The sequence below is a fragment of the Doryrhamphus excisus genome, chromosome 12 (genome assembly GCF_030265055.1).
Source record: "Doryrhamphus excisus isolate RoL2022-K1 chromosome 12, RoL_Dexc_1.0, whole genome shotgun sequence".
Classification (NCBI taxonomy): Eukaryota; Metazoa; Chordata; class Actinopteri; order Syngnathiformes; family Syngnathidae; genus Doryrhamphus; species Doryrhamphus excisus.
Genome location: NC_080477.1, coordinates 9,190,020 through 9,209,266, shown reverse-complemented (window position 1 = coordinate 9,209,266; position 19,247 = coordinate 9,190,020). Strand labels below are relative to the sequence as shown.

At 40.1% G+C, this 19,247-nt stretch overlaps 1 long non-coding RNA gene across 5 annotated transcripts in view; it reads right to left on the bottom strand.

Annotated features, from left to right (window-relative positions):
• LOC131139352 (uncharacterized) overlaps positions 1 to 19,247 on the bottom strand; it is a 95,600-nt gene that overhangs the window by 26,694 nt on the left and 49,659 nt on the right. For all 5 annotated transcript variants that reach the window (XR_009132233.1, XR_009132235.1, XR_009132234.1 and 2 more), the window contains exon 5: positions 7,764 to 7,959. This is a non-coding gene — a long non-coding RNA (uncharacterized LOC131139352). The remainder of the gene's footprint in view (positions 1 to 7,763; positions 7,960 to 19,247) is intronic.

Genomic DNA, 19,247 nt, shown 5'->3' with positions numbered 1-19,247 from the left:
TTGAGAACAGTGGAATGTTTTATCAGAGCTTTTCTTGTAGAAAATTGGAACCAAAGCAAAGTTTTTTAAATGTTTTTGTTTTTAATAAATGTGTTTTCTTTTTGTTTTTGTTTTTTGAAAACCTGATGCGGCCCAGTCTCACCCAGACCCGAACTCCAGTGGCCCCCAAGTAAATTGAGTTTGAGACCCCTGTACTATACAGTGTGGATGGTGGACTGCAAACAGAGGTACAGCCCAATTGTTATTTTGGTACCTTTAACATTCACCAAGCAGTATAGGTAAAGGGTCCAAATATACGTACCATACTCAGAAAATATCACCCACAGCCACCCAAACATATGGTACTGAATTGTACTGTTCAAGTTTAAGGACAGTACCAACAATGAACTGAGTGGAGTGCCCTTGTGTATATTAAGGTTGGGTACTGCAATAGGGGTGCTAGCGTTCAAACATATTGTATCTTGTCCTCTTCCTGCTCGGAGCATGCAAACCACACCCCATCTAACACTCAGAAGGAAATAGTGTTGTGAGTATCTCTGAGACTGTGCATGTTTGTAAGTGCACGCAAACTATAAGCATGTGTACGAGCTGTGAGTGAGTGACAGCCATGAACACCACTTCAGTTTCACGAGTAACTGTCAAGAATATAGACATTTTTTGTACATTATCTTGTCTGAAACCACTATTTGTAACACACATTTCCATTGAGATAAAACATTCTTGATGTGCCTGATTGGAAAATGTATTCCACATTTAAAAAGGAAGAGGTCAAGTGTGACAAAACACATCTCCATCTTTGGGCCATCCTCTGTTGATTGAACTATTATAACTAGGGATCGACCGATATGTTTTTTTGGGGGCCGATGCCGATACCGTTTTTTTTTTCCATCACCCTTAGCCGATGGCCGATTTTGCTTGGGCCGATATTTGTGGCCGATACTGCTTTTGCTCCCTCAATGATAAATATTACAGGTCTCATGTTTAAACAAATATTTATTGAAATGTAAACACTGAACACAGTAAGATTCAGCTTTCTAAAACACATTTAAACGGCATTATCAACTTTAAAAGGAATAAATATTCAACCATGTGCAAAACATTTCTGTTGTAGTTTTAATTTATCTAGCATTGATGTGATGACTGCTCCTCCGCAGCGTGACGCGCACCCCCCTCCCCCCTCCACACACATAAACACATCACACTGACACAATTTAGTACGATATATATAAAACATTTCTCATTATTAAAGTTTGTGTATAGTATAGTATATCTCTGATAATGCACATGCTATTTGGGGAATTGCTCCGTTTTGTGTGTGTGTGTGTGTGTGAATGTAAAACGCTGAGGTCGTGGTGGCATCACATTAAAGTGTTAAATCACAAAGAGAGGCTGCCGTCCCGACAGGGCCTTGTTAGTCACTCCTGATACATAATGACTTGTGCCTCACGGGCAAGCTAATTATCAGGTGTTTAACAGCCTGAACCTACAACACAGCTGCTATAGACCTGTGAGGGATAGGAGGTACATGGCCATCTCCTTCATCTCCTCTTCTTCTTCCCATCTTGTTTTCCTCTCCCTGCATCCTTTGCTCATGCTTATTTCTCTCCCCCTCTCTCCTCTGTTGTACTCCCACAGTACCAGCTGGGAAACTGGCCTTGGGTTATGAGCTAGAAGCATACAACCATATGTTAGATATTTTCATGTGTAGAAACAAGACGAGGGAGAAACGGGAAGATTATCTTGTCGGAATATGGGACATCTATCTGGTTATCTGGGTTCTCTTGCATGCTTCTGTGCACGTTCATGACAAGACAAAACCCTCAATTTAGCACATTTTTTTTTGTTATTGTGCAACACATTGTGAACTGTAAATGGAGACTGTAAGGAAGAGGCTGCTAAAGACACAAACACAGCTTGCTCATTAGTCACTTTCTTCCTGGACTGAAGCCAAATTTCTTCAGGTGATAAATGCACAGATAACAGGGAATCTGAAAGTCGCTGATCCAGCAAAGTGTTCACAACACGACAAGATGGCCTATTTTGTTCACTTACCCTACACGACATGTCTTGTCAATGACTTTACAGGCACAAGAACAGACACACGCCTCAGCCTCTGCTGTCACTCAGACATTGTCTTATTGATTATGAATGATATCCGACACAAGAGGCCGAAGGTCAAATCCCTACATGTGCCTTTTAGCACTCTGGTCACAATTTCTAACTGATCTTCTTCAAACTTTTAGAGGATTATTCTTCCACCCACGGCACGGTGGTCTAGTGGTTAGTGCGCAGGCCTCACAGCTAGGAGACCAGGGTTCAATTTCACCCTCTGCCATCTCTGTGTGGAGTTTGCATGTTCTCCGGGTACTCCGGTTTCCTCCCACATTCCAAAAACATGCTAGGTTAATTGGTGACTCCAAATTGTCCATAGGTATGAATGTGAGTGTGAATGGTTGTTTGTCTATATGTGCCCTGTGATTGGCTGGCGTACCCCGCCTCTCGCCCGAAGACTGCTGGAATAGGCTCCAGCACCCCCGCGACCCTTGTGAGGAAAAAGCGGTAGAAAATGAATGAATGAATGAATTCTTCCACCCAAGCATGCCATTGACATAAAGCCAATCCAAGATGGCCGAAGACGTTATAAATAAAGGTCAGTGGTTGTGTTTCAGTTCAGCAATATTTGCAGTTTTTAACCATTTATTTCACACTATCAAGGATTATTTGCTGTTTTCAGATCAGGGTGTAGTAGCCATCCTGTTTTAACTATTGAAAATAGCCTAGTTTTTAATTTGGGCAATCAAATTGACCGGGATTATGGAAATATGCTGCAGAAATGAAAAGTTTGTGATAGCAATTTTTGTTAAAGCTAATATAATTTCATATTTTTCATTTATTGTTCAGTAAAACATGAAAAGAGAGCTAATATTTTCTTAATGGATGATTTTTCCAAGACAGAAGATACATTATGTCCATTATTATGTAATTCCAGATAAATCTGCACCATTGAAACTTATAAGGGATACATTATTTCAGGCATAATACAACATAATGCAACATGTTCTATTTTGTAACATAACAATAATCTCTTCATACACAGCAAGCATCCATACATCCATCGTTTTCTGTATCGCTTATCCTCACCAGGGTCGCGGGCATGCTGGAGTCTATCCCAGCTGTCTGGGTCGCCAGCCAATCACAGGGCACATATATAAACAAACAACCATTCACATTGGAGTCAGAAATTAACCTAGCATGTTTTTAGCAACACTTTTCCTGTCACTACTGTGTCCAAATGGAAATGTAAAAAAATATACCAGCCTCTTGAAAAGAAACGTGTCCAATATTTACGTTCACCTCTGAAAGGGTCAGGACAGTAACCCAGACAGAGAAAACGACTCCTCGGTGGCCGTCCCCTTTGTGAATCACCTCTTGCTGCTCCTAATGACATACTTTTGGACACATCCTATTTGCTCCCTCTCTTCGCATCACCATGTTTCCCCTCCATCACTCGTTAACCTCTCAGCTGGCTGAATCAAAGTTCAGGGCAAAGAGGAGAACCTCAGACGCAGCCATTCAGATAACAGGAACACCCTACACCCTCTTATTGCCTCCAGTGCAGTGATATATGGATCTGCAGGGGCTAATAGCCAAGTATTGACAGGGAAATGGTGTGCTTATCCAGCTACCGCATGCTGGAAAGAGGCCCCCAAAGCAGATGGGACATACTTTGGGGAGAAAAGCAGGAAAGCAAAAGAGGCGGAGGAGGTTGAAGAGCTGCGGGAGAATCGTACTGGGACAAGTTAGAGTCTTTATTGCTTTATTTCAGCTAATTTGAGTGTAACAACACACAGCATCAAAAGAGATTTCGGTGTACTGTACATGATGAATGACTTGTTTGGTTGGTCTTTCAAACAGTCATTTAGCAATATGTATTATTGAGGTTGTAGTTTGCGGTGATGTGGAATTGCACTGAATCAAACTAAGAGGTGTCTCTGATTGTAGTTCTACATCACTACAAAGTATACTCACAAAAATTGTTAAAATACACATTTTATGAAGGTGCCAGTAAGAACAATGCATTATTGTACTGTATCTGTAAAGGTAGACTTTAATACAGTTATTGTATTAGCTGCCATCACATGCAATATACAGTACAGTGGAGTTAACAGAAAAACACAAAGAGTCCTGCAATATGAAAAGGCAATAGTTTGCAAAGGCTGTTTAATATTTGAGTCGTTAATTAACATCAATCTCACACAAAAGTTGCAATGCTACAAGCAACCCTTTTTTAAGATAAAGATACTGATATGGTTCAATTACTGCACCACGAGACACAATTTGGTTAAGGCTTGCAGTGAACTGCTGCTCTAGTAGTTTTTTCTAGTCTAGTTTTTGCTAAATAAGCGACATAGTAGAAACACATTTTTGTATGATTGTGGTGGTGTATTTCATGCTGGCGTAAGGCAGGGGTCTCAAACACGCGGCCCGCGGGCCAAATGTGGCCCGCAGGACACTAATTTGAGGCCCCGGCCTTGATATGAAAGTTCAATGTTAGTGCGGCCCGCGCAAGTTTGATATGGATGCTGTATGGTATCATGTACCCAGAAAAAATTATTACGTTTGATTAATGTTCATGTTAAAGGTTAAATAACTGTTAATAGTTATCCTCCCTATCCGTGTGGAAGTGGTACGTTTTTGGCTATTTAAGTTTAAAGGAAATAACTTGAAGGCTACCGTTTAGGTCGCTAGCTCTCTAGTTTGCGAGTTAGCATGTGTCTCAAGACCCTGCAGTTGCGCAATATGTTGTAAAAAGAGTATAAATGTGACTATAGTCGTGTTTTGTCATGTCTACAGGGCTCTAATAATGCTTTGTTCATTTTAATCTGAAAAAAATTATTTGTCTACCCACCAACTATATGTGGTTTCTTAAGTTTTTATTATTTGCCGTTTTATTATTATTATTATATTAATTCATTACTGATTGATTGATTTTTTTTAATTCTTGATTTGTTTATTTATTTTTCATCTTATTTTGTGCAGAAAAATAAAAATTAAGATATTTGAGAACAGTGGAATGTTTTATCAGAGCTTTTATTGTAGAAAATCGGAACCAAAGCACTGAAAAATGTTTTTAATAAATGCATTTTTTTTTGGGGGGGGGGGGGGGGGGGGGGGGGGCAAACCTGATGCGGCCCAGCCTTGCCCAGACCCTAGCTCCAGTGGCCCCCAGGTAAATTGAGTTTGAGACCCCTGGCATAAGGTATTTTAGTTTAATACCTTCGTAATGTGAGACAATAACTGGCCCCCAACAAAAGAACCACCAGTGGTCAGTGTTTCAAGACAAACACGATAAGGAATAGTTATTGATTATAAGGCGTCATTACTTTTGTCGTAAACACAGCTATGATGAATACTTTATGGTCGTCTTTTTTATGACAAAATGAGTGCCCGTGTATGTTATTATGAGTATGGCGCTACATCAGTGAGCAATGGGCAAAGACAATACAACATCTTGCCAGGGGGCGCCAAGCACTGCGTCGAGCCTTGTCTACGACCATGATTACCCACTTGACATCTTTATAGCTCCATGGCAGACGTACTCTTCGATATAACCGGAGAGGGAAGCACTGCATGCCAAAGTGGCCCCACAGTGCTCAATGTGGACCATCAGAGTTTTGTGCTGACATAATTAGCCTGCTTAGCTGCCATCTGGGCCGTGGTTGTTGGCGGGTGCCGTGAGCCAGGTGCTTCATGGGTAATACCAAAGAGAGGCATACAGCAGATGTATATGGGTAGACCTGCATCCCCGCCCTGGCATCGATTTGGAGTCAGTTAAGTCAAAAAATGGTGCTAGTCTGAGAATTACGACACCTAAAACTATCTGGTAAACTGAGCATCTGGGCAAAGCTTCTTTTATCTAACTCTCCAAAAATATATTATGACTACTACCGTGTGCCACACACGCTAAAACTGAGGTCAGCTCTTTATGCAAGATAAAACACATGCCAAACAAACCAAGTAATCACTCCTCTTATCGAGGAAAAGCAGGTGCCATTTAATTGCCGATCTGCCAAAATCAGAGGACTTTCTGTAGCAGTTCAGTTGGCCGGTAACTTGATAAGACCGCTGGATTTACTCGATGAGGTAGAAAGTTCCTGAGCAAGCAGCAGGCATGTGGTTGTTGTTCCCAGAGGGCTGGGAAACCGTATCTGCCCTGAAGGAGCATCCTCTTTGGTAAGCACTTCTTATCCAGGCCATCACTGCAGGCCGATAGCAGCAGGGTAATATCCAGTAACTGCAGCTTTATGTGCGATCCAATACTTGGATCAATCCCTAGGACAGGAGGATCGCCATTAACCCCTGAGATCGCTCTCTTTTCTCTCCTTTGTTTTTTTTTTGCATGTATACTGGATATTTTCTTTGAGACTGCTGATAAAATGAAATTATTTTTCAAGGAGGACTATTGTTGTGGTTGCAATATGCAGTGGCGTAGAATTACAATATAGCATTCATTTATTCATTCATTTTCTACCGCTTTTCCTCAAGAGGGTCACGGGGGATGCTGGAGCCTATCCCAGCTGTCTTTGGGTGAGAGGCGGGTCGCCAGCCAATCACAGGGCACATATAGACAAACAACCATTCACACTCACATTCATACCTATGGACAATTTGGAGTCACCAATTAACCTAGCATGTTTTTGGAATGTGGGAGGAAACCGGAGTACCCGGAGAAAGCCCACACATGCACGGGGAGAACATGCAAACTCCACACAGAGATGGCCGAGGATGGAATTGAACCCTGGTCTCCTAGCTGTGAGGTCTGCGCGCTAACCACTTTTTTTTGTGGTCATATTTTGTGACTATATGACCACTAGCCAGTCATGCTATTTCACTACTGATGGAAAACACAAATATACCATATACCAACATTATTTTTTCATATTTCTGATTAGATGGATGTAATGACCTCCGAGTTTTTACTTGTGCAGGTGTGTGCATGGTCTGTTTATATAAGAAGGTACAGTATAGAACAATGCAAAGATCTGGTTGTGTGTGTGTGTGTGTATGGAGTGTACACATGCATACTTGTGTTTGAGTGTGTGTGTGTGTGTGTAGGCATCCAGAAAAGCTAGAAAGATGCATAAAAAGAGATGTTGTGAATAGAAAGAGACTTTTCTTAAAACTCCCAATACTTTGGGGATTCTTGCCCCATATATTGTCCCATGTGACTTAGCAGAAGAAAGGCAGGCTGAACCAAAGACATGCAGCTCTCTGCACAGCATCTATAGTCCTCCCACGGAATATAAATGGGTTGTCACTGAATTTGGTGCCACGTGCATTGCTAGTGTCACACTAAAGTAGCATTGCAGACTAAAAAAAAAAATGAAGTTACAAATATTGTTCAAAAGTAACATTTTTTTTTTGCACAGATTCGTCAAAGATAAATAAAAAAAATGGCATGATCTAGCAGCAAGGGGCTTTGTTTGTCACATGATTTGGGGTATTCTTAATGTCAAGTTTCAATTACATATCACTCAACAGTACTCTAAATGGACTAGGGTCTTTTCCAAATAGGCAAAACATAAATAAAAAAAAAAATAGTATACCAGTTGATGCTACATATTTTATATGTAATTTTTTGACAAGCTTTAAATGCAACACAATAACAGAATACCAAAAACTAAAATCAAACACATTTCTGTAACTAAAAAAAAGACACAAAATGTGAGGGTATTTACAATAGTTTAAAAAAGTTGACCTACCTCAAATGAAAAAAAGTGTCAGATGATGGAGACGTCAAACAAGACAGTCGAGCACATCCTCTCTTTTCCAGGCAAATGTCAGAGGGCCACAACGCTCCTCGCGCTCCTCGGCCACATTCCCAACAGGAAGCACAAGTGTTGGGAGCAAGTTCTGGACGTGTCGGAGGTTTGGTCAGCGGTGCCCGGGAGTAGCGATCTGGGGACAGGCACACAGGGAGACGGACTGAGCCGGACTGGGCTCTGCTGCAAGGCTTTTTCGCTTCTCCTTTCCTGAATGAAAGCAATCCCTAAGAGTGAATGGGTAATGAGAGACCGGCTCCTGAGATTTTAGCTTTCTTAATCATGTTCATAATTAATTCAAGAACATTGATAATTTCATTACATTCTTTTTGTCTTATCAATAAATGATGTGCCTGCACTTTTGGTCTTGTGTATACGGGAGAGAGTGAGGAAGCAAGTGAGAGAGAGGGACAAGAGAGGTAATACTGCACTAAAAGCACAAGAGATGGAAAATGATACAAACAGGGAAGTGGTAATTATAATCTTTGACCAAGCCACTGGCAGCACAATATGAAGTCAAGTGGCTACAAATAATTAATAAGGCCTCCTGGTGGGTGTGAGTGTGTGGAGTTAGGGAGAGGCTGCAAAGCCTTGTGCTGACAGGGGTCTTATTTGATTGTTGCTTCATTATCCCACTTTATCGGATGTTCTTATCAAATATAAAATATGATACAGCAATCACACACTATGATGTTTTCACAAAAATCATGTTATACGCATTGTTAGCCGCTTAGTAGCACAGTTACCATAGCAAGGCGTTACGACATCAGCCTTATAATGTCCTTCAGAAGCAATAAAGGTTCCGGTTTCAGGGGATTAGTAAAAGAAGCAGACCGCACTTCCACCCTCTCACGTCCCCCAACCCTCCCAACTTGCCCTCTGTCACATCAGAAAAAGAAAAAAACTAAAGAATCCTTTTTTTTCATGTGTCATATATTGTTTCCAGTTATTTGGCAGCAGGATAAATGAGGTAATATGCATTTTTAATAGTTAATTTTCAGAATATTCAATAACCCTTCGCCACTATTACAGACTGTGACCGTAATCAATCGAACCCTCTACTCAAACCTGCACTGAAAATAGAAGTGATGTAATGGATACCTCAGATACCTAAAAATACTGGGAGGGTTGAGTGTGTTGGGGAATGGGTCCAAAACACCACAACTCACCAGAATAGAATCTCTTTTTGATTAAAAAAAAAAAGACAGAAACAAAAGGTGAACTCTGCAGGCCATTTGAAAAAGCTATTGCTTTTAAGTTTTACACTTCAAATCTATAGGGGGCAGTATATTACAACACAGTATATGATTCATTCATTCATTTTCTGCCGCTTTTCCTCACGAGAGTCGCGGGGGTGCTAGAGCCTATCCCAGCTGTCTTTGGGCAAGAGGCGGGGTACACCCTGGACTGGTCGCCAGCCAATCACAGGGCACATATAGACAAACAACCATTCACACTCACATTCATACCTATGGACAATTTGGAGTTACCAATTAACCTAGCATGTTTTTGGAATGTGGGAGAAAACCCACGCATGCATGGGGAGAACACGCAAACTCCACACAGAGATGCTCAAGGGTGGAATTGAACTCAATCAATATGTGCTATAACTGGGCGCTATAGTTTCAGAGATCTCCTGACTGTGTGGCCAAGATGCTAACCATTAGGTGTATCCCACACACATTAAATTGTCACACAATTTCACACATTTTCACACACAGTCACACAGTTACTATGGTAGCGATTATGTCATTGTATGGTGATATCACCTCATACTTCGGTATGTGACAAAAATAAAGTAAAAAAAATAAAAAAAAACTAGGAAAGCAGGAAGTGAACAAATGTAACAGTTACTGATTGTAAAAGTACCAGATGGAGGGGTAGGATTTAATAAGCTTTGCTTCTTCCGACTCCTTTTGGACATGTGGAACTGTGAACTGATTATGTGATGCATTCAATTGTAATCTGATGCATGTTCAAATGAAATAAAACCATTACCATTACCATTACCATTGATTATGCTATTTATTTAAGTGCTATTTTTGCTAGAAGAGACAGAGTTCAGGCTGCACGGGTGAGTGTGAATGGTTGTTTGTCTATATGTGCCCTGTGATTGGCTGGCGACCAGTCCAGGTTGTACCCCGCCTCCCGCACAAAGACAGCTGGGATAGACTCCAGCATGCCCACAACCCTCATGAGGAAAAGCAGTATAGAAAATGAATGAATGAATGAGACAGAGTTAATTTAATTTACATTGGTGTTTTCTGGCTTTTATTGGTTTGTTAAATGTATTTTTTGTTTGTTTAATTCAACTTGACATTTCAATGATGTTAAACACTCTTGAGAAATTAAAGTTTATTGCTTTTAATATGGTGTACTTGCATTATTATGTCATATACTATTATTACATTTTTAAGAAATGGCCTAAGTGTAAGAATGTTGATGATAATATTGTGTATTGGGACAATTACAAGCTAGCAGGAGGGTTTGGCACAAAAATAGACATTTTTATGCCGGTATGTCAGAACGCAACTCCCACAAAAACAGCAATCTATTGTAAAGGCACATCATCTTCGTCCTGAGGTACAAGACAATATTACAAACCAGACAAAATGCAGGCATTTGTAAAGATTAAAATAAAATCTATGTTTTTGTTATTTGTCACTCCACAGCAACATGTATTTATTACTTGACCATGATCATAAAGTCTCTGTTGTAGATAAATGAGACAGGGATTTCATTTGAGCCTAAATGTATGAGGTTGGATGGACTGTGTAATTTGGTGATAGGTGCAACTCAAGGCTATTTGATCTTGCCACTTTTCTAATGGATTTTGAATTGATTAGAATATAGACTGGAGCATTAGCGATTCAAATACTTTATGTTCTATTTCTTGTTCATGTACCACAGGCTCTTGTCCTGAGATATGACCAGCCCGGCATGGGAAATATTAAATAAAATACAAAAGTAAAGAGGGGACAATACAGATTTACAACAGGCCCTTTTGACAGTCGACGTGATATAAGGGGTTCATAACAAGTTTTGCATTTTACCCCTGGTCCCTTCACACACATTTTCATCATATTTTATGTGATCTATGCATGCAGCACTCATCCTCGTGACGTGTCCTTCTTAAACAGATTGCTACAATACTTGTAATGATAGTCCTTCCCAGCTGTGCTGCACAAGAGAGAAGGGAGCAGCAGGCTATAGCATTAGCATAATACCCTCTCCCTCCTTTCACTATCCCTTGAGACCATGTGGGGCTGCATGGGGATGAGGGGTATCTTGGCTATGGAGGCAACTATACCGGCTGCCGGACCTGCAGGCTGTATGTGTGTGTGTGTGTGTGTGTGAGAGAGAGAGAGAGAGAACGAGAGACAGGGCTGAACTTGCCTGTGGGCAATGTAATAAAAACGCCACACGCTGCTGGTGGTGATGGTGGCACTACTGCTGTAGCTGCAGAGGAGGGGATAAATATAAACTAGGCCTGCATCAAAGAGACGGCCCTCCAGTCACAGCCTGACTTACACCCTAATAATTAGGGCCCTTTCCAATAAAACAGGGGATTGTGGCCATGCATCTATTTTACTTGTGTTTTTGTCTGCAGTGGGAGGGGCTTGTGATCGGACTCCAGATGAAGCTCAAGGTTTAATTTCAGTGACTATGTACAATGGACAAAACAAAGCAAATGCTCTCTTTGTAAAACCTGAACTCAGTAGTATCATGCTTGTCACACTTCAATGTTTCAGATTATCATTCATTCATTCATTCATTTTCTACCGCTTTTTCCTCACGAGGGTCGCGGGGGTGCTGGAGCCTATCCCAGCTGTCTTCGGGCAAGAGGCGGGGTACACCCTGGACTGGTCGCCAGCCAATCACAGGGCACATATAGACAAACAACCATTCACACTCACATTCATACCAATTTGGAGTCGCCAATTAACCTAGCATGTTTTTGGAATGTGGGAAGAAACCAGAGTACCCGGAGAACTCCCACGCATGCACGGGGAGAACATGCAAACTCCACACAGAGATGGCCGAGGGTGGAATTGAAACCTGGTCTCCTATCTGTGAGGTCTGCGTGTTAACCACTCGACCGCCGTGCCGCCTTTCAGATTATCAAAGAAATGTAAATATTAATCAATGACAACACAACTGAACACAACATGCAGCATGAAGCGCCTTTTTAAGGTCATGCCACAGCATCTCAAGAGGATTCAGGTCAGGTGTTTGACTCGGCTACTCCAAAGTCTTCATTTTGTTTTTCTTTGTTTTCTTTCATTCACAGGTATTCAACAAAACGTTAAACACAATATTTTATTGCAAAATTGAGGTGAGCGTTAATATTGTTTTTGTTCTGCAGTGATTTTTGTTTCAAAATTCTGCCATGCAGACCATTTTTAGTCATGAACACTGACCTTAAGTGAGGCCTACAGTTCTTCGGATGTTATTATGGGGGTCTTTTGTGACCTCTTGGAAGAGTCATCGCTGCACTTTTGGGGTCATTTTGGTTGGCCAGCCACTCTTGTGAAGGTTCACCACTGTTCCATGTTTTTGCCATTTGTGGATAATGGCTCTCACTGTGGTTTGCTGGAGTCTCAAAGCTTTATAACCTTTTCCGGACTGATAATCTCAATTAATTTCAGTTATGTTTTGATGGGGGCTGTGAAAGTTAACGAGTTAATGAAGTGTTAATGGAAGTTTCTTTTAAATTGAGAAAGAAAAGAGTATTTTGATTGGTAAAGTTAGCTGCCAGAGCCTGGAGCAGTGCGGGTGTTGTTTTTATTGCCATATATGTACAGTGCTACCTTGGCATAAGAGTGGCCCAACCAACCAGTGTTTTTTACTCTCTGCTGATTTTTGCACTGAACTACAAGCTAAAATTTGAGTTACAGCTGCTATTGACAGGTCGACAAGTTGAGTGTTGTGCTAGTATTAGCATCAAACAAGCTAGGGAAAGATTTTCAACACCTCAGTAAAACATACGTACATTATAGCGATATGATTTATCTTATTTATTATGTATCACGTAAAACTATGGCAGGAACATCAAATGAAAAGCATTCCCATATAGTATCAGCATTTGGGAGCAAATATGAGGTGAAAGAAAATGGGGGAAAATATATCAAAATACATCCAAAATACATGTCTGTGCAGATGGTACATGGTGTGTTCATTGGCCGACAAAAAAGTAGGACAGTTCGCAGTAAACATTCAAAACCTGGGGGATTTTTAACTAATGATTACAGTATTATAATCAAATAATATTTACTGCATTTGCTGAACCTTTGTTGGTGAAATTAAGAGCTAATATGCTAATAATGAAGAAAAATAGTAATAAAAATCGGCTTTGTTGTTGTATGAGATTTCCCCTACTTATTATAGATTAAAAAATTATTTATATCCGTGTTTAATGCAATTAATTTGAAGTTAACTATGGACAAAATGTGATTAATCACTATAGTATCAGCATTTGGGAGCAAATATGAGGTGAAAGAAAATGGGGGAAAATATATCAAAATACATCCAAAATACATGTCTGTGCATATGATACATGGTGTGTTCAATGGCCGTCAAAAAAGTAGGACAGTTCGCAGTAAACATTCAAAACCTGGGGGATTTCTAACTAATAATTACAGTATTATAATCAAGTAATATTTACTGTATTTGCTGAACCTTTGTTGGTGAAATTAAGAGCTAATATGCTAATAATGAAGAAAAATAGTAATAAAAATCGGCTTTGTCGTTTTATGTTGATTTCCCCTACTTATTATAGATTAAAAAATGATTTCTATCCGCGTTTAATGCAATTAATTTGAAGTTAACTATGGACAAAATGTGATTAATCACAATTAAATATTTTAATCGATTGACAACCCTAGTTTTAATAGATGGAGGTTTGTATTTTTTCCTCCCCTTTCCTCTTTCTTCATAAGAAAAACTGCATTTGTGTTCATTTGTCGTCACTGACAAATATTACAATTTGATAATGTGAAAAATAGTTTACAAACATGTAAAAAAGTGGGAGGGAGGAAGACTTTTTCACACCACTGTACATGTGACTATTCTTAGACTACTGAGTTGTCAACAAGTTAAAGTATAAGAAATGTCCAAGCTGTTCTGTTACAATAACATTCAAATGACTTTCAGACTTGTTTGTTTTGTCGTTTGCTTAAAATCCACACACGCACACACACTAACTCTTGACTCTCTGCCCAGATAGTAGCTAATCAATATCATGTTATCTAAAACCTCCCAGTGTGTACTGGTTTATCTTTTCACTCAAATGTACTTTTTTCTCTCCGCTGCATCTTCTTCTACATGTTACACTTCTTAAAATTGCAACCCCACTGGAGTAAAATCATGGCTGACTTTAAACTAAATATTTGATTACTTAATAAAAACATTTAGGAACTCATGAAGCATTTAATAAATTACTCATATATTTACACACTTCTAGTATTAAATTTGCCTTATCATTGTCTAAGAACCATATTTCACATGTGATTCCCGTATTTTTTCCCACCTCTGGTTACAGTGCTGCTAAATAAGTACTAAATCACACTGATGTGTGATTGCGAAAGGGCGACAGAGGCAGAGAGAGAAACATAGCGGGAGCGAGAGGGGAGCCGGGTGGGCTCGGCTGTCCAGGCAGGGGGTATCGAACTAATTAAAGCAAGCATTTGTCAGAGATTAAGCCTTAAACAGAAAAGGTCATCTGTGCAACAATGTTCCCTGTTTCGCTGCTGTGCTCTTAGGGCAATCTAAACCTTTCCCAGCTAAATGGTAAAGATGCTATTTGGCAGCCCAGAGGGGGAGGGGACCGGTGGGCGAGACTGACACCCAGGTCATTGGTTCTTCACTGTCCATTACGCATGCTGGTCAAATCTGGCAATCGCTGTCATTTAGGGATGAAAAATAAGCGCTTGGACAAGATCAATAGATGCAGTCCTCTGTAGCAGCAGTGATTAATTGAGTGTCACCAATTAATGACCAGCCTGTTGCAGAGCAATGCAATCTCCGAGGTACAATGGGTCTTATTGGAAATTTATTTCATTTCAGACTATTGACCATAGTACACTGGCCAGTAACTATACCAATACTCTATGCTTTGATTTTTATTTTTCTGATTCACTGCTTTAACTTACACACAGACCAAATATCAACAACGTATTGCATTATAAATAGCCGATACCTTTTTATATGTATATATTTGTGGTTTGATGACAATGACGGCATCCCTACTATTAACAAAAATATAAAAATACAGCGATGGCTCGGAAGTACAAACCGTGACTCCAAGGGGTTCACTAGCTGACCAAAACCATTATCATTAACAATGTTAATTGGCTGGTCATCTAATGCCATAATTTGCATGATGAAATCACAGATCACTTTAGCCCTCAGGTTATCTGTGGCACACTTTTGCACTTTTCAAATGCGGCAATGATAGGAACAAGCCCTGGGTTCTGGTGATAAGGTTTGATGTGTTGAAGCGCCATGTTTTTTTTCCGTCATTGAAATGTCTTCTTCCTCTGAAACAATAAGAAGTTTCACACGATTGATGCTATGTTTGTTTACAACTGAACTTACTGAATTTACTGTTACTACACAATCTGTGCTGGAAACACGACCCATTCGCACATGTGCGATACCTACATCGCTTCCATTACTCGCAAATTTTTACAATAGAGCTCTTGTGACCTCATGTGACATTCATTAATTTATTCATTTTCTACCGCTTATCCTCACGAGGGTCGCGGGTGTGCTGGAGCCTATCCCAGCTGTCTTCGGGCGAGAGGCGGGGTACACCCTGGACTGGTCGCCAGCCAATCACAGGGCACATATAGACAAACAACCATTCACACTCACATTCATACCTATGGACAATTTGGCGTCACCAATTAACCTAGCATGTTTTTGGAATGTGGGAGGAAACCGGAGTACCCGGAGAAAACCCACGCATGCACGGGGAGAACATGCAAACTCCACACAGAGATGGCCGAGGGTGGGATTGAACTCGGGTCTGCTAGCTGTGAGGTCTCTGTGCTAACCACTCGACCGCGTGCAGCCCTCATGTGACATGTATTTTTTTTTTAATTAATTAACATATATCCAGGGCGGCACGGCGGTCGAGTGGTTAGCGCGCAGACTATCCCAAAGACAGCTGGGATAGGCTCCAGCACCCCCGCGACCCTCGTGAGGAAAAAGTGGTAGAAAATGAATGAATGAATGAACATATATCCAATAACAATACTTCATATATGGAATATATTGTCTACAGTTTTAAGCCCCGCCCATTTCCACCCATCTTGCTAGCAAATGTTTTTGTCTGTAGCTTTTTAGTGCTGAAAAAAATACGTAAAATAATTTATACAAAGACAAAAAGAGGCCACTTAGCACAACAGATATGACAAAAAAATGTGATTATGTTGTCATTTCTTCAAACCAATATATTATTTTTTTGATTGTGTAATATACGATATTACACATGCGGAGTACAAATCCAGTGGCTTGATTTGTAACTGCCATAAAATAGGTTAACTAATAACATAGTTTGCATATGCATAGTACAAATGGAGTTGCCTGACATGTGGCAGCTGAAAAATAGGTCGACAAGCTGCTCACACATTGAAGTTTTGTGCATGGGCGAAATGGACCGTATCTGGTACAGATCGTGTATAGTAGCAGTTACAACAGACCGTTGTACGTCACAGAAAAGGGTGCTTGATTTTCTCATGCTAACCCACCAAACAGCACATTATGCGCAATCTTGCCTCTTTGCAGCTTTTCATCATAATTCATCATAATTGTCCCAATAATTCTCAGACCGATACTATTAATAGCTATCACCGATACATTGTCAGTTGTGTCATTGGCAAAGCAAGTCTCAAAATGTCTGTTTTATTTTGTTGATAAAATAAAAAACAATTACCTAAAACTTGTCCCTGAATCTCTCACTGTTTAAAATACGCGTAATTGTTGTTTGGCTAAGCTTGCATTCCTATACATGCCAACAAAAGTCTTTTTTACATTTTCAAATTGGAACCGGTGTGTAATTTGCAGTCAGTCAATTCTAATCGTATTGGGAAGACGTCCTGGTCTGAGATAAATTAAGCACAGGACATGTTGGTTTAGATTTGAGTGATAGTTCTTGAGGGTCAGTGTGGCAGAGAATCATGCTGGGATGAGAAACATGTTACAGCAGGGGTCTCAAACCCGCGGCCCACGGGCCAAATGTGGCCCGCAGGACACTAGTTTGAGGCCCCCGCCTTGATATGAAAGTTTAATGTTAGTGCGGCCCGCGCAAGTTTGATATGGATGCTGTATGGTATCATGTACCCAGAAAAAATTATTACGTTTGATTAATGTTCATGTTAAAGGTTAAGTAACTGTTAATAGTTATCCTCCCTATCTGTGTGGAAGTGGTACGTTTTTGGCTTTTTAAGTTTAAAGGAAATAACTTGGAGGCTACCGTTTAGGACGCTAGATCTCTCGTTTGCGAGTAACATGTGTCTCAAGACCCTGCAGTTGCGCAATATGTTGTAAATAAAAAGAGTATAAATGTGACTATAGTCGTGTTTTGTCATGTCTACAGGGCTCTAATAATGCTTTGTTAATTTTAATCTGAAAAAAATAATTTGTCTACCCACCAACTACATGTGGTTTCTTAATTTTTTATTATTTGCCGTTTTATTATTATTCTATTTATTTATTACTGATTGATTGATTTTCTTTATTCTTGATTTGTTTATTTATTTTTCATCTTATTTTGTGTAGAAAAATAAAAAGTAAGATATTTGAGAACAGTGGAATGTTTTATCAGACCTTTTCTTGTAGAAAATCGGAACCAAAGCAAAGTTTATTCATTTTTCTTTTTTTTTTTTTTTTTTGGAAAACCTGATACGGCCCAGCCTCGCCCAGACCCTAGCTCAAGTGGCCCCCAGGTAAATTGAGTTTGAGACCCCTGTGTTACAGTGTTTGATTGCTTATTAAAGAGACATATTTTTGTTTATTATCATGGCCTTAAGAATGAATCTGATTAGTAGAGTTTCATTACAGAAAATGAAATGCAATAATCATAAAACAACAAATATTTCAAACCTAGCATCAAAATGTTATTATTAGCAATAAACTTTGTTTTCTTTTTACTCGGCAGGTCCCTCCTATGTTTTAATAGTCCCATAACTTAGATGCCCTACGTACAGTATACTGTAGGTTTATGTGAGGAATATCTTAATTTGTTTATGAGTTAAATTTAACCCTGAGAGAAAGCCTTTTGTCTACTGTACCGCTATGAATATTAAACCTGTGAAAGCTCTTTCACTAATCCAGGTACAATTTTAACTTTTACTGTATTTTCAAAGGTGTGTTGTATCATGCAAATCATCTCCTATTTTAAGCAACACCGTGGGTGAGCAGTAGGCGGCTGGGATCCAAGCGTGTTTCTCTTACAGGTGCAGACCTTTGTTCGGGTAAAAATGGTTGTGTCTGTGTCATGTATGAGCATGATATGGTTATGATGGAAGATGCTAAAGTTATGAGAAAGTACAACCTCAAACGATTGCAATAAATACACCAAAAAATAGGTCATTTACTATGGAGTCATAAAGAATAAAAATACAATATTGAGCTGCATGTAGCATAAGACGGACCTTATAGGAATATAAGACTACGCTTTTTTTGAGGGCCCACACACCACACACATACACAAGCCATGTTTGTTGTCAATGCAAGTGACCAGATAAAGCAGCAGTCAACCTTTTTGGGTATTTGGGTATTTACAGTGTTGTCTTCAAATACCAAAGAGTCAGCTATTTCTCATCGTGCTTTTTGCTCTATTTTTACAATTTGTGCTGTTTTTTTAATGTTATTTTGTTTCTGCAATACAATTTGTCAATACAGGGCTGCACGGCGGTCGAGTGGTTAGCGTGCAGACCTCACAGCTAGGAGACCAGGGTTCAATTCCACCCTCGGCCATCTCTGTGTGGAGTTTGCATGTTCTCCCCGTGCATGCATGGGTTTTCTCCGGGTACTCCCACATTCCAAAAACATGCTAGGTTAATTGGCGACTCCAAATTGTCCATAGGTATGAATGTGAGTGTGAATGGTTGTTTGTCTATATGTGCCCTGTGATTGGCTGGCGACCAGTCCAGGGTGTACCCCGCCTCTCGCCCGAAGACAGCTAGGCTAGGCTCCAGCACCCACCGCGACCCTCGTGAGGAAAAGCGGTACAAAATGAATGAATGAATGAATTTGTCAATACAATGACAAATGAACCACAGGCCGCGGATATCCCCGTCGCCACAGTTTGGTCACCCCTACTTTTGTGGTTCTTCATCGGGTTTGAGCTTGTGACAGATGCTTGTTGTGACAGATGCTCAGTTATATTTGCGTCCTAATTTTGAGGTAGCAACAGCA